General features: G+C 41.0%; 1 long non-coding RNA gene across 1 annotated transcript in view; it reads right to left on the bottom strand.

Moving 5' to 3' along the window:
• The window catches only part of LOC132661495 (uncharacterized), a 67,405-nt gene that overhangs the window by 25,652 nt on the left and 26,792 nt on the right, over positions 1 to 14,961 (bottom strand). The window lies entirely within an intron of this gene.

Here is a 14,961-nt window from a genome sequence, read left to right as displayed (position 1 = left end):
TCAAAGTTAGCAGAAGGAAGAAGAATACATGTTAGAGCAGAGATAAGTGACATGGAGGATATACACAATAGAGAAAATAAATGAGACCAAAACTGGCTCTACTAAAACATCAACAGAATCGACAATGTTTTAGGTAGATGGACTACAACAACAACTATAAAAACAACAAGCCTCAAATTCCTAAAGTAGGAACATAAGTGGGGATATTACTACAAATTCTGGATAAATAAAAAAGGACAATAAGGGAGTACTATGAATAATTATACATGAACAAATTGAATAACCAATGGTGAAACGCACAATTCCTAGAAATACAAAGCCTACCAAGACTAAATCATGAAAACATAGAAAATTTGAATATATCTACAACTAGTAAGAGTTTGAATCAGTAATCAAAAATCTCCCCCAAAGAAAAACCCTGTATCTGACTGTTTCACTGGTGAATATGACCAAACAATTAAAGGAAACAAAAACCAATCTTTATCAAAATTTTTCCAGAAAATTGAAGAGGAAGGACCCTGATACCAAAGCCAGGCAAAGATACTACAAAAAACAAAAAACAAAAACAAGACAAAAACAAAACAAAACAAAACACATAACATAAAACAAACAAAAAACAAAACAAAAAAACCCCACTATAGGCCAATATCCCTTTAATGTCCCACTTATATCAATTAATATATAAACCACACAGAAAATCAGTAAGGAAACATAGGCCTTAAGTAACATGGACCAAATGGATTTGACAGATATATACAGAACATTCCATGTGAAAGCAACAGAAGCAATGGAATACACGTTCTTCTCAAGTGCATGGAACATTCTCTAGGATGAGTCCTATGTTAGGCCACAGTATAAGTCTTAACAAATGTAAGAAGATTCTAACCATAATTCTAATCATATCAGTATCTTTTCTGAACACAATGGTATGAAACTAGAAATCAATTACCAGAAGAAAACTGAAATATTCACACATATGTGGAGATTAAACAACATGCTACTGAACAACCAATGGGTCAAAGGCAAAAATCCAAAGAGAAATCATAAAATACATTAATACAAAGGAATATCACAATACAACATATCAAAATGTATGGGATGCAGCAAAAGCAGTTCTAAGAAGGAAGGTCGTAGTGATAAATGCCTGAATCAAGAAACAAGAAAAACTCAAGTAAATTGTCATTACGACTCATGAAACTAGAAAAAGAACAAACAACGCCCAAAGTTAGTAGAAGGAAGGACATAGCAGAGATCAGAGTAGAAATAAATGAAAGAGGGCCTAAAAACAAAACAAAACCAAACAAAAAACAAGTAAAAAGATGAATAAAACTAAGAGCAGGTTCTTTGAAAAGACAAACAAACATCAACAAACTTGTAGCTAGATCCACCAAGGAGAAAGATAACTCAAGTAAATAAAATCTGAACTGAAATTGATGATATTACAACTGATATCACAGAAATACAAAGGACTGTAGGGAGACTACCATGAACAATTTTATACCAAAATAGGACAACCTAGAAGAAATGGACAAATTCCTAGAAAATTACAACCTACGAAGACTGAATGAGGAAGAAGCAGAAAATCTGAACAGATTAATTGGTGAAAAGGAGATTGGATCAATAATCGAAAATCTCCCAACAAACAGAAGCCCAGGACTAGACAGCTACACTGGCAATTGCATTCTACCAAATATTCAAAAAATAATCAACACCAGTCCATCTCAAACTTTTCCAAAAAAACTGAAGCTGAGGGAATACTTCCAAACTCACTTTATGAGGCCTAGTTTTACCCGGGTCCAAAACCAGAGAAGGGCACTACAAGAAAAAAAAAATTACAGGCCAATATTCCTGATGAACATAGATGTAAAAATGCTCAATGAAGTATTAGCAAGCCAAATTCAACAATACATTAAAAGAATCACATATCATGATCAAGTAAGCTTTATTCCAGAGATGCAAGGATGGTTCAGCAAATCAATCGCTTTGATATACCACATTAACAAAACGAAAGATAAAGATAATATGATCAGCCTAATATATGCAGAAATATCATTTGACAAAATTCAACATCAATTTATGATAAAAACTCTCAACAAAGTGGGTACAGAGAGAATATTTCTCTAAATAATAAAGGCCATATATGACAAGACCATAGCTAATGTTATACTCAATGGTGAGAAGCTAAAAGCTTTTCCTCTAAGAGTAGGATGCCCACTCTTACCACTTTTATTCAACATAGTATTGGAAGTTCTAGCCAGAGCACTCAGACAACAAAAAGAAATAAAAAGCATCTATATTGGAAAGAAAAAACTAAAACTGACCATCTGCAGGTGACTGGATATTATTAAATATAGAAAATGCTAAGGACTCCACCAAAAATTTTTTAGAACTAATAAATGAATTCAGTAAAGTTGCTGGATGCAAAATCTATTGACAAAAATCTGTTGCATTTCTCTACACTAATAACAGTAATAATTTATCAAAAAGAGAAATTAATAAAACAATGTTTACAATTGCATCCAAAAGAATAAAACACTTAGGAACAAATTTAATCAAGGAGGTGAAAGATCTGTACTCTAAAAACTATAGGATGCTAATGAAATAAATTGAAGAAGGTACAAATAAATAGAAACATATTCCATGCCTATGGCCTGGAAAAATTAATATTGTTAAAATGTCCATATTACCCAAAGGAAGCTGTGGATTATATGCAATTCTTATCAAAATTCCAGTGTCATTTTTCCACAGAAATAGAACAAACAATTCTAAAATTTGTATGGAACCATGAAAGACTCCAAATAGCCGAAGTAATTTTGAGCAAGAACAAAACTGGAGGCATCATGTTCCCTGATATCCAACTATGCCACAAAGCCATAGTAATGAAAACACTAAGGGATTGGTATCAAAACAGACACATAGATCAATGGAACAGAATAGAAAGCTCAGAAATAAATCCATGCATATATGTTCAATTAGTTTATGACTAAGGAGCCAAAAATATACAATGGAGAAAGTATGGTCTCTTTAATAAATATTGTTAGAAAAACTGGCTGTTTACATGCAGAAGAATGAAACTGGACCACTGTCTTATACCCTACACAAAAATTAACTCAAAATGGGAATACTTGAATGTAATGCCTGGAAACCATAACACTTCTAGAAGAAAATACAGGCAGTAGTAGACTCCTTGACATCAGTCTTGGTGATTACTTTTTGGATCCAATACCAAAGCACAGGCAACAAAAGCAAAAATCAGTGTGCGACTATATCAAAATAAAAAGCATCTGCACAGCACAGGACACTATCTCCAAAATGTTAAGGCAGCCTATTGAATGGGAGAAAATATTTGAAAATCCTGTATCTGATAAGGGGCTAATATCTAAAATATATAAAGAACTCATACAACACATAAAAGAATAATTTGATTAAAAATTAGGCAGAAGATCTGAATAGACATTTTCCTAAAGAAGACATACAGATGACCAACAGGTACATAAAAGAGGTTCAATATCATTCATCATCAGAAAAATGCAAATCAAAACCATAAGGAGATATCACCTCAAACCAATCAGAATGTCTAGTATCAAAAAGGCAGGAAATAACAAGTGTTGGTGAAGATGTGGAGAAAGGGAACCCCTGTGCACTGTGGTGGGAATGTAAATTTGTGCAGCCACTATGGGAAATAGTATAGAGGTTCTTCAAAAAATTAAAAATAGAAATACTGTATGATCCAGTAATTCCACTTCTGAGTACAAAGGAAATGAAAACACTAGCTTGAAAAGATATCTACATCCCTATGTTTATTACAGCATAGTCAATAAGTATATGGAAACAACTTTAATGTCTGTTGATCAATGAATGAATAAGGTAAAAATGGCATATATATTTGCATATGTATATATATGCATATTTATATATATTTCAGTCATAAAATGAAATGAAATACTGCCATCTGTGACAATACGGAAGATTCTTGTGGTCATTATGCTAAGTGAAATAAGACAGCTCATAGATACAGAGAACATATTGGTGGGTGCCAGAAGTGGAGATGGAGGGGGCAGAATGGGTGAAGGAGTCAAAAAGTACAAGCTTCCAGTTATGAAATAAATAAGTCACATGGATATAATATACAGCATCGTGACTATAGTTAATAATACTGTACTGCATGTTCAAAAGTTGCTGAGAGAGTAGATATCAAAAGTTCTCATCACAAGAAAAATATTTGTAACTATGTATTGTGATAGATGTTAGCTAGACTCATTGTAATCATTTTGCAATATATACAAATATCTAAATCTTTATGTTGTACACCTGAAACTAATGATATGTCAGTTATACATCAATAAAAATCACTTAAAAACATTTCTACAAAGCTACTGTAATCAAATCTTTGGTGCTACATATGGACAAACATATAGATCAATGATTTAGAACAGAGAGCCCTGAAATATACCCTTGTGTATGTATGATCAAATGATTTCTGATAAGGGTGTAACGACCATTCAGTGGGGGAAAGGACAGTCTTCTCAACAAATGGTTCTGGGAAAACTGGATGCCCATATGAAAAAGAATTAAATTGGACCTTTACCTAATATCATATACAAAAACTAACTTAAAATGGATCAAAGGCATAAGTGTAACACATAAAGCAATTTATCTCCATAAGACAACAAATTCTTATAAGAAAACAAAAACTTCATGACATTGGATTTGGCCACTATTTTTTTAATATGACACAAATGGCATAGGTAAAAATTCAAAATGGCCAAGTTTAACGTGATGAAAAATTTTTAAATTTGTACATCAATAGAAACTACCAACAGAGCAAAATGGCAATTTATAGAATGGAATAAAGTATTTATAAATCATATATCTGATAAAGAATTAAATGCAGAAATTATAGAGAATTCTAAAAGAAAAAACAAAACACAAATATCCTGACTCCAATATGGTCAAAGAACATGAAAAGACATTTCTCCAAAGAAGATACACAAATGGCCAGTAAGCACATGAAAAGATGCTCAACATAGTTAACCTCTGGGGAAATACAAATCAAAAACACAATGAGATACCACCTCTCACCTATTAGAATGGATACTAAAAAAAATACATAAGTAAATAATAAATGTTGGCAAGAATGTGGAGCAATTGGAACTCTTGTGCACTTTTTGTGCATGACATGGACTGTAAATGACTGCATAGCCATTATATATCCAGAATGTAAAAAGGTATAGCCATTGTGGAAAATAATGTGATAGTTCCTCAAGAAATTTAGAAATAGAATTACCACATGATCCAGCAATTCTGCTTCTGGGTATATACCCCAAAAAACTAAAAACAGGGTCTAAAAGAGATATTTACATTCATACATACAGTAGTAGTATTCATAATAGATTAAAAAAATGGATACAACTCAAGTGTCCACTGATTAATGAAAGAAGCAAAATGTTGTATATCCATATAGTGAAACATTATTCGGCCTTAAAGAGGAAGGAAACTGACACGTGCTACAACATGGATGAAACTTGAAGACATTATGCTAAGTGAAAGGAGCCAGTAAAAAAAACCACAAATACTGTATGATTCTATTTAGATGAGGTGCTAAAAATACTACCAGAAATAGAGACAGAAAGTAGAATGGTAGTTGCTAGGACTGGGGGGAAGGGCTCACGGAGAGTTATTCTTTCATAGGTACAGAGTTTCAGTTATACAGGATGAAAAGGAGTTACGGAGATGGATGGGGGTGATGGTAGCACAATATCATGAATGTATTCACCACCAACCTGTACACTTCAAAATGGTTAATGTGGTAAATTTTATTTTATGTGTGTTTTACCACACACACACACACCCACCCACACACACACAGAATTGTGGGAAGAAAACACCTGCCAAAATGTGAAAAAAAAAAAACAAACATGACTTTCTGACCATGATTTCTTAAGTGCTTACTCAGCATCTCTTTGCTCTGTATTTACACATAATTCCAACAAGTTTTGTTTCTGTTCTCTTGAGTACAGATTAATTGAGTAGTTGACCACAAAGACCCCTTTTATAGTTCTTGACTGGGATTTCCAGGGTTTCAGTTAATGCCTATTGGCTGTTTGTTTCTATACCATTATACCAAGCTTGGCTTTTATAGTTTCAGTTTTGTTGTTTCTTTCACCGCATACCCAATGAAAAGACAAGTGGAGAGAATGTTGCTAAAGACAGTTACAATGACATCAGCTAGGAGAGATCCTTGACAACCCGATGGGAAGAAATAAAATAAAATAAACATAAAAGTATATAGTTGTTAGACATCAAAAAGAACCAACAGCATGATATCTAGTTGGGGTTATCAGCCCTACATGTGTTACTCCCTTGAGGACAGCACTATATTCAGGTCAACACATTAAGTGACGTTTTTTATGATGGTATCAATGAATCCTCAAGAAAGGATTTCAATTACGTTCCCTTTACTGTATTTAAGAAGGGAGAGGAGTGTGCAATGCATTTTACCTAGTTTTCGATTCAAGTTGGTACAATTTGTCACTTCCAACGGTAAGTTTTTGTTATAATGATAATAACAGCCCCTACTCTTGACTGCCTCTCCCATGCCAGGCAATGTGCCAGGTGTTTAAGGTAAATGGTCATTAATCCTGCTGGACAGTGAGCCTGCAACATGGCCAGGCATGCATCTGACAGGTTTCCGGAAAGCAGATTTCTTCTACTGTGGCTTTGGCAGTTGGTTTTATTTTGAGAATTAAAGATACAGTGACTTCCTCTTAAGAAGGCAGAGTATGTACTGATTTCCTTTAATTTAACATATTGAGCTGATGATGCATTTAGATAAGCTTTAGCAACAACAACAACAACAAAACAGCAATGGCCACCACTTTTAAGTATCTGCTCTGTGCCAAGCAACGTGCCTGGTCTTTAACATTTATTTTTATCTTTAACTTTACTCCTGCTAGGTACTTATTACATATTCCCATTTTATGTGGTGAGAAACACTGGTTCCAGGGGAGTATCATCTGCTCAAGGACAACAGGGAGTGACAGAGCCAAGACTCAACCCCAGTTGCAATAAGATTCCAAAGCCATGCTCTTACCAACCCCAGACAACTCTGGTTAGAAAGGAAATTCATTTAGCTGCACCTTATGGTTCCTGAACAGTGCCCTAAAGGAGTCACCTCTGCAAGGAGCTTTCTGGTACAGTGGAAAGGTTCCTATTTCTATCCCTCTTCTCCATGGAACAGTGTTTTCAGCCAGGGAGAAGAGAGCCATTCTGTATCGTGTGAGTCTGAGCCAAGGGAGAATTTTAATGATCGAAGAAGAACCCGGCCAGAATAATTTCTTGACGTCACCAGCTGAGTCCATCCACCTCTCAGAGTGACCTGGTCCTCCTCCACCACCCTCAGTTCTTTCCCTGGCAGCTGAGGACACCCTAAACGTGGTCTCTGGAACCTGGAAGGAACCTCCCCTGGTGCCCAGAGCAAAGAAGGTGCCTTAGGGTTGGGAGAGCAGCCCTTGGTGCAAGTTGACTCCACTCTGCAGCAAAGTCAGCTGGGTTTTCTTATTTTCCCACTGTGAGAGTCCAGGAAGATCGCATGAACACAACATCCCATTCCTTCATTCTGCCATAAATGTCTCTCTCATTCCCTGTGTATTCTAAAATCCACTGATGTCATCCCTTTGGTTCTAGGCTCTTCTGGCTGTTGGAAGGCTAGTGCTGATTAGAGCTGGGTATTTCCCTTCCCCCTGGTCAGTTAGGGATGATATTTCGGCACATTAGTCTCTGGTTAAATGGTTTCTCCTGAGGGCAGGCCTTCTGAAGAAGCAGCTCTGGTATATTAAAAAAGTGGTTGGTTCCTTTCCCCTCCCTCTCTAGGAACAACACTAGGTGATTTTTCTGTTATTCATTTTGAGAACTGGGTACAGCTCCAGGAGGTAAATCCCACCAGTGGATTTTTCTCTCACATGTACTGTTGAGAACCTGGTCAAGTTCCTAGGGGTAAAATGCACATTTGTGGGAGTTTCCTATGAGTGAGTGTCTGTCCCTGGAGTTTTTAACTCTCAGAGTTGCCCACACTGAGCCTCCAGCAGCTTGCTGGTGACCTACCCCAACACTAGCTCCAAGCACTGAGATTTGCCCTTGTTGAGCGTTTGCTCTGGTAAGACATTACTCCCTGCATTCATCTGCTTCTCCAATCTTGAGGGCAAAGGTTTGCTATGTGTTCAGCTCTCTTAAGGACCCTGCAAGGGTTGTTCTTTTCCCCTCAGTCTCTTCAGCTTTTCACTTATTGTTAGGACAGAGTGGCAACTTCCATGCTCCCTCCTTGGAGAACCCAGTGCAATCCATTTTCAGTGGAGATTCTCCAGGAAATTTGACAGCTCTGACTTTTCCCCAGGTTAAAGAGAATGAATTTGTGGTGTTGTTGCTACTGCTCCTGCAGTTGTTGTTGTGGTTTTGGTGTCATTGCTGAGTCTGTATCATACCCAAGCTGTGTAGAATTAAAGGAGCAACCCATTAGGTATAATCCTTTTAAATGCATAAAAACTCACATAAGAATTTTCAACCAGGTACAAGACTCTGGCACACCCTGATAAATCATCTTTTAAAACACTTTAAATAAGAAAGTGCAGGAATCTGATTCAGAAGAATGGAAATAAATGTTACAGGTAGAGTTTATCAGCTTGCTGTAAAATTGTTTTTCCAAACTAGATTGTTTCTAATGTACCCTGATTTCCAGGTATAAAGCTATGAGATAAGATCATGATATCAAAGGTCAAATGGACAAATGGCTATTTTATTTTATTTTATTTTATTTTATTTTATTTTATTTTATTTTATTTTAAACCAACTGTATTATTTTTAAATTCTAGTATAATTAACATACAGTTTACATATTACATATTAGTTTCAGGGATATACATATACATATCTATATCTATCTATCTATATATATAGTGATTCAACAACTCTATTCATTACTCATCACAGTAAGAACCTATTCACTCATCTCCCCACCCACCTCCCCTCTGGCAAGCACCAGTTTGTTCTCTATATTTTAGAGTCTATGTTTTGGTTTGTCCCTTTTTCTTTGTTTGCTTTGATGCTTAAATTACACACTTGAGTGAAAGTGTATGGTATTTATCTTTCTCTGAAGGAATTTTTTCCACTTAGCATTTTACCATCTAGATCCATTCATGTTGTAAATGGCAAGATTTCATTCTTTTTTATGGCTAAGTCATATTCCATTGTATCTATATACCACATCTTCTTTTTTTTTTTAACTCTTTTTTAACGTTTATTTATTTTTGAGAGACTGAGAAAGAAAAAACATGAGCAGGGGAGGGGCAGAGAGAGAGGGAGACACAGAATCTGAGGCAGGCTCCAGGCTCTGAGCTGTCAGCACACAGCCCAATGCGGGGCTCGAACCCATGAACTGCGAGATCATGACCTGAACCAAAGTCGGACGCTCAACCAACTGAGCCACCCAGGTGCCCCTATGCCACATCTTCTTTATCCATTCATCTATCAGTGGACACTGGGTTGCCTCTATATTTGGCTATTGTAATAATGCTGCAATAAACAGGGGTGAACTTGTCTTTTCAAATTAATGCTTCGCATTCCTTGGATAAATACTGAGTAGGGGAATTAATCATAAGGTAATTATATTTTTGGATGTTTTGAGGACCCTCCATACTGTTTTCCACAGTGACATTTTGCATTCCCACCAACAGTGCATGAGGGTTCCTTTTTTGCGGCAATATCACTAACAAATCTCTTGTTTCTTGGGTTTGTGATTTTAGCCATAATGACAGGTGTGAGGTGGTATCTCGGTGTGGTTTTGATTTGTATTTCACTGGCGATTAGCAATGTTGGGCATCTTTTCATGTGTCTGTTTGCCATGTGTATGTCTTCTTTGGAGAACTCTCTTTTCATGTCTTTTGCTCATTTTTTAATTGCATTCTTTACTTTTTGGTGGTGAGCTGTATAAGTTCTTTCTATATTTTGGACACTAATCCTTTAATGGATGTATCATCTGTAAATATCTTCTCCCATTTAGTAGGTTGTCTTAGTTTTGTGGATTGTTTCCTTCACTGTGCAGAGCTTTTTCCTTTGATGTAGTCCTAATAGTTTGTTTTTGTTTTGTTTTCCCTTGCTTGAGGAGTCATATCTAGAAAACTGTTTCTATGGCTGACGTCAGAGAAACTACTACCTGTGCTCCCTTGAAGAATTTTTATGGTTTCAGGTCTCACATGTAGGTCTTTATTCCATTTTGAGTTTATTTTTGTGTATCACCGGTGTAAGAAAGTGCTCCAGGATCATTCTTCTGCATGCAGCTGTCCAGTTTTCCCAAAACCTTTTGTTGAAGAGACGATTTTTGTCCATTGCATATACTTGCCTCCTTTGTCATACATAGATTAATTAACCCTATAATCGTGGGTTTATTTCTGGGCTCTCTACTCTGTTAAATTGCTCTATTTGCAGACAGACTGACCTTTAAAGTAAAACTTGAAATGGCTGGAAGCCACTCTAGCACCTTCTGGGTACAGACCCTGATTCTTGTCACACACCACCAGCCTGTGGTTTGTAACCACGAAAGATTTCCGAGTGAGGAATGAACGTTGGCTTTGAAGGCTCAGGGCACACATGGAAGCCAGAGGGAAAGTCCTGAGCCTGCAAAGTGAGGTAGCCATGAAGTTGGCCACTACAGTAGTCATCTCTTAGCCGTTCGTCACCACTGCACTGGAGGAAGTTATGGCTGGTTCTCTCATCAGCAAAACACAGTCCACAGACGTACATATTTACAAATGATTTCATAGGGTTCTTATTTAGAAACTTCAAGACTTGGAGTGGAAATCATTTCTGTCAAAGTATGTGGCACCTGAGAGAAGTCCCCTATGACTGCCTCAAGTGGCAGAGTCCAACCGTCCTGCCATCCAGTATCTGCTTGCCGCCTTCACCAGTTTGGCCCTGCACCTCCAGGTGGAAAGCTCAGGACCTCAACTGCTGAGCCAAGGTCCTAGACTGGGTCAGCAGTGGTTGTCTGTGTAGCCTCTGGCATTCACTCACTGAGCCTGGGATCCACCATCCTGAGCCCTGTCCCTTGCTCCGCTCACCAATCTTTACTCTGTGCCTAAGCACACTTGCATCCTATTGACCATTCCCGGGTTCCCCTGCAGCCTTGCCAGCATAACCTGCACGGAGTTCTCCAGCCCCAAGCTTTTGTTCCCTGACGGCAGTGCCGCGCCAAGAGTTAAAAAGGAGGCACTCTGAATTAAAGACATCTTGGAAGCACGCTGTCCCTGAGCACAGAGGCCACCAACCTGGGAGAGGAAGAGATGCGGCACAAGGCAGATGTGTCCTAAAACACTGAGGCTATTGGGGACCGAGGATGGGGGTGCACTGTGGTTCTGGTCACTCACGGCACACTCGGGGTGGTTTCTGCCTGGCTGGGGTCTCTGCCTGCAAGCACAGCCCCGTGATGCAGGCCCACCAACCACGTTCACAGCCCGCCTTATGGGCGGGGTATTTGCAGCCCGCGGCTGCCGACGCACCTGCAGCGGTGCTGGGAGAGTGTGTAGAGCCTGAGAATCACACACTCTGCTCTTAGACTGGGAGATTCTGGCAACAATGCACAGCTTCTTTCTAGGCACTCTACCCGCTGAGGGCAGCAAGTCTGAACCTCCGACCTTCCCGGCAAGCTTGGAGTAGAAAGATCAGGTGGAGGGGTCCTAAAGCCCTCCAGGTGGGTTGGGTCCTGGAGAGGGTTGAGGTGCTGCATAACTGTGTTTCGGGAGTGCGCTTAAAATTGAGAGTTAGTGCAGGTATGATGAGAGCAGATCATTGTCAGGCTGTGTGTGCAGGCGATCCCACGAGAAGCCCAGAGGAGTTTCAAGGATTGCCTGTCTCAGTTTAAGCCATCTGCACACAGAAAGGTCTGAACTTGTTCCTTGCTTTCACTTGATAATCAGGCATGTAGCTCAGTAGAAAATGGGTTTGGATTTATTTTCTCTCTTTAAATTATTTCGTGCAAGAAGAATGAGAGGATAGTCAGCGGGACTGAGGTTATCCCTGACTCGCTGAAAATTCCCAGCTCAGCTAACAAGGCAGGACAGGACAAAAGTTAGTGGGGATTCCGGCCCCATCCAAAATTGGTGACACACAGGACCCAGAAATACCAACTGACTGTCCTCAGTCTGTCGTCCACGAGGGCATCGGTCAGATCGCTTGGGGCACAGCCCGCAGACTACCTACAATGCGGGTACTAGGGGTGCCATGGTCCTTCTTGAGAGGGGTGTGTAGGGGGTCTTACTGTGTCCTGTGTCGGAGGTGTCCCTATGGTGAAGGCATCCGCTATGCTCATGGACAAGGTCTTGTCAGGGATCTGAGTGAGGTACCTGTGAGGCACCTGTAGTCTGTACTGGCAGATACCTTCCACCATGGCAGTGATGGCTGTAGGGGTCCCCTGATTGTGTGAAGGGGGTTGGAACTGGCTCAGAAGATGATCAGGAAGTTGTTGGCTGTTGATCTTCTAAACTTCTTGGAGAATGCACTTCCGTGGTTTGTTCACCCAGGCTTCCAGGCAGCAGTGTTCAGGGCTTTGTGGGAGATGATCTTGTGGGACCTGGTGCTGGGCTCAGTGTCCAGCCAAGAGCCTGTGTACTCAGGAACTGACAGCAGGGAGGAGACATTGCTACCATTCCCCCAGCTGAGGTCGTGGCTATGAGGCCAAAGACAGGGACTAGAGTCCCGATGCAGACGGAGCCCACACGTGGGTCCTTTCACACCAAGTTACGAAATAAGATTAGAAAATCAATCAAGAGCAAAACAGTCAAATTGCTATTTTAACATCAGTATTTTCCTTGGTGATTTATTTTTTAAAGTTCTATATTTTGAGAGACGGGGGGGGGGGGTGTGTGGAGAGAGAGAGAGAGAGAACGGGGAAGGGGCAGAGAGAGTTACAATGTGAGATAATCCCTAGCAGTCTCGGCAGTGTCAGCACACAGCCCGATGCAGGGCTCCAACCCAGGAACCGTGAGATCCTGACCTGAGCCGAAACCAAGAGTCCCTGCAAGTAACCAACTGAGCCACTCAGGTGCCCCTTCCTTAGCGATTTATATATTAGCCTTAAGTTGGGAGAGGATTTAGGGATAGCTGGACATAAGCTAGCAATCTGCACACACGAAGGTCTAAATTTCCTTGTATTTACTTGGTAAATCAGGGGTGGACTCAGAGAACAGTTTCGTAGCTCCGAACTTACTCCTTCACGTTGGGGGCAGCACCAGGAGTTAAGAGCGAGGAATGCTGAATAGAGCATCTTGGAAGTTAGGTGTCCCCAACACAGAGGCACAAAATTGGAAGGGAAAGAGACGTGGCAAAAGGCAGGTGTGTTCTATGAAACGCAAAGGCTTCTGGGGACTGAGGATAGGGATGCACCGTTGCCCGGGTACGTTGCCCGGATCACATAGGACGTACCCGGGCAGGATTTCTGCTCTGCCTGGGAAAACCACCTAACTGGGGTCTCTGCCTGCCCGCCACAGCCCGTGATGCAGTCCCCACCCACTGTGGCTGGAATACCAGACTTGCCGCCACGGTTATGCTTGCCGCGCTGGGGAAGTGTGTAGAGGCTGAGGCTTGGACGCGCTGCTCGCTCACACCCGGAGATCCTCGGGAACAGTGAGAAGCCGCTTTCTCGGCACTCTCCGTGCCTAGGGCAGCAAGTCAGGACCTTGGACCTCCAGGCAGGAGAGGAGTGAAAGATCAGGTGGAGAGGTCCTAAAGCCCTCCAGTTGGGATAGGTCCCGGAGAGGATCTGGTGCTGAATAACTGCATGTTAGAGAGCACGCTTAAAATTGGGAGTTAGTGCGGTGGCACAGGGCGGCTCAGTCTGTCGAGCATCTGACTCTTGCTCAGGTCACGATCTCCCGATTTGTGAGTTCGAGCACTGCATCGGGCCAATGCTATCAGCCTGTTAGCACATAGCCCGCCTCCAATCCTCTGTCCCCATCTCTCTGTCCTGCCTGGAATCCTCTGTCCCCATCTCTCTGTCCCTTCCCTGCTTTCGCTCTCCCCAAAATAAATATTTTTTTTTGAAAATTGAGAGTGAGTGCAATTTGATGAGAGCAGATCAGCATCATGCCATGTGTGCACGCGATCCTATGGGGGAGAGACTCGGAGGCAGGCTGGGCTGCGATTCAGAGAGAACCCACAGGGTGTCCCGTGTGTCAGACCCCTGTGCCTGCCTGAGCTCTGGGGAGTGGGCACATGATTTGGAGACAGAAGTGAGTTTGTGTGTGTGAAAGCTTTGAATGTGAGTGTTGGTGTCCGCAGGGACTCTTCAGTACCTGCAAGCATTCCCTGCTCTCTAGAGGAGGACTGAAGTGCGGGGGATGTGGGCGCAGGGGACAACTTGGCAAACAGCAGCCGGAAGCAAGGGGCAGCTGAGCAAATGGCTCCAGCAGGCTGAGGACCTGGGGTGATGGATAGCGGATAGGAAGAGGGAAGGGCTGGAGGTTTGTTTGGTGGCTTGGGAAGCATTGGTGCCTTACACACTTATGCTGAGGCACAGCGGGGCTCTCCACTCCTACGCACGTGACAGACCACTCAGCAGGAGTCCAGGAAGCCACATAGGGTGGGAAGAAGGAAAACCGATCGCGATTTCACAGAATCCCCCATTTGGGCCTGAGTGTTCTTCTAAATCTCTACCTTGTTATGGGACAGGTACATGGTTACTAAGGACACCACACTGTCAAAATGGGACTATGGTCCCCATTTCAAAGGTGAGTACGTTGAGGTGCTAAGAAGTTACCTGCCCTTGATTCTACAGCATGGAATTGGCACAGCTGGAATTGAGTTCTGACAAAGTTCTTGCTATCACTTCTATCTCCGACTTCCCGGGAGCTCTGCCCCTCAGAGTAATTCCAGCCCAGAATCAACACTGATGCACGTTGTCATCCCTCCAAGCCT

Source organism: Panthera onca, chromosome D1, assembly GCF_046562875.1.
Source record: "Panthera onca isolate mPanOnc1 chromosome D1, mPanOnc1 haplotype 2, whole genome shotgun sequence".
Taxonomy (NCBI): Eukaryota; Metazoa; Chordata; class Mammalia; order Carnivora; family Felidae; genus Panthera; species Panthera onca.
This window is presented reverse-complemented; position numbering and strand designations above follow the sequence as displayed.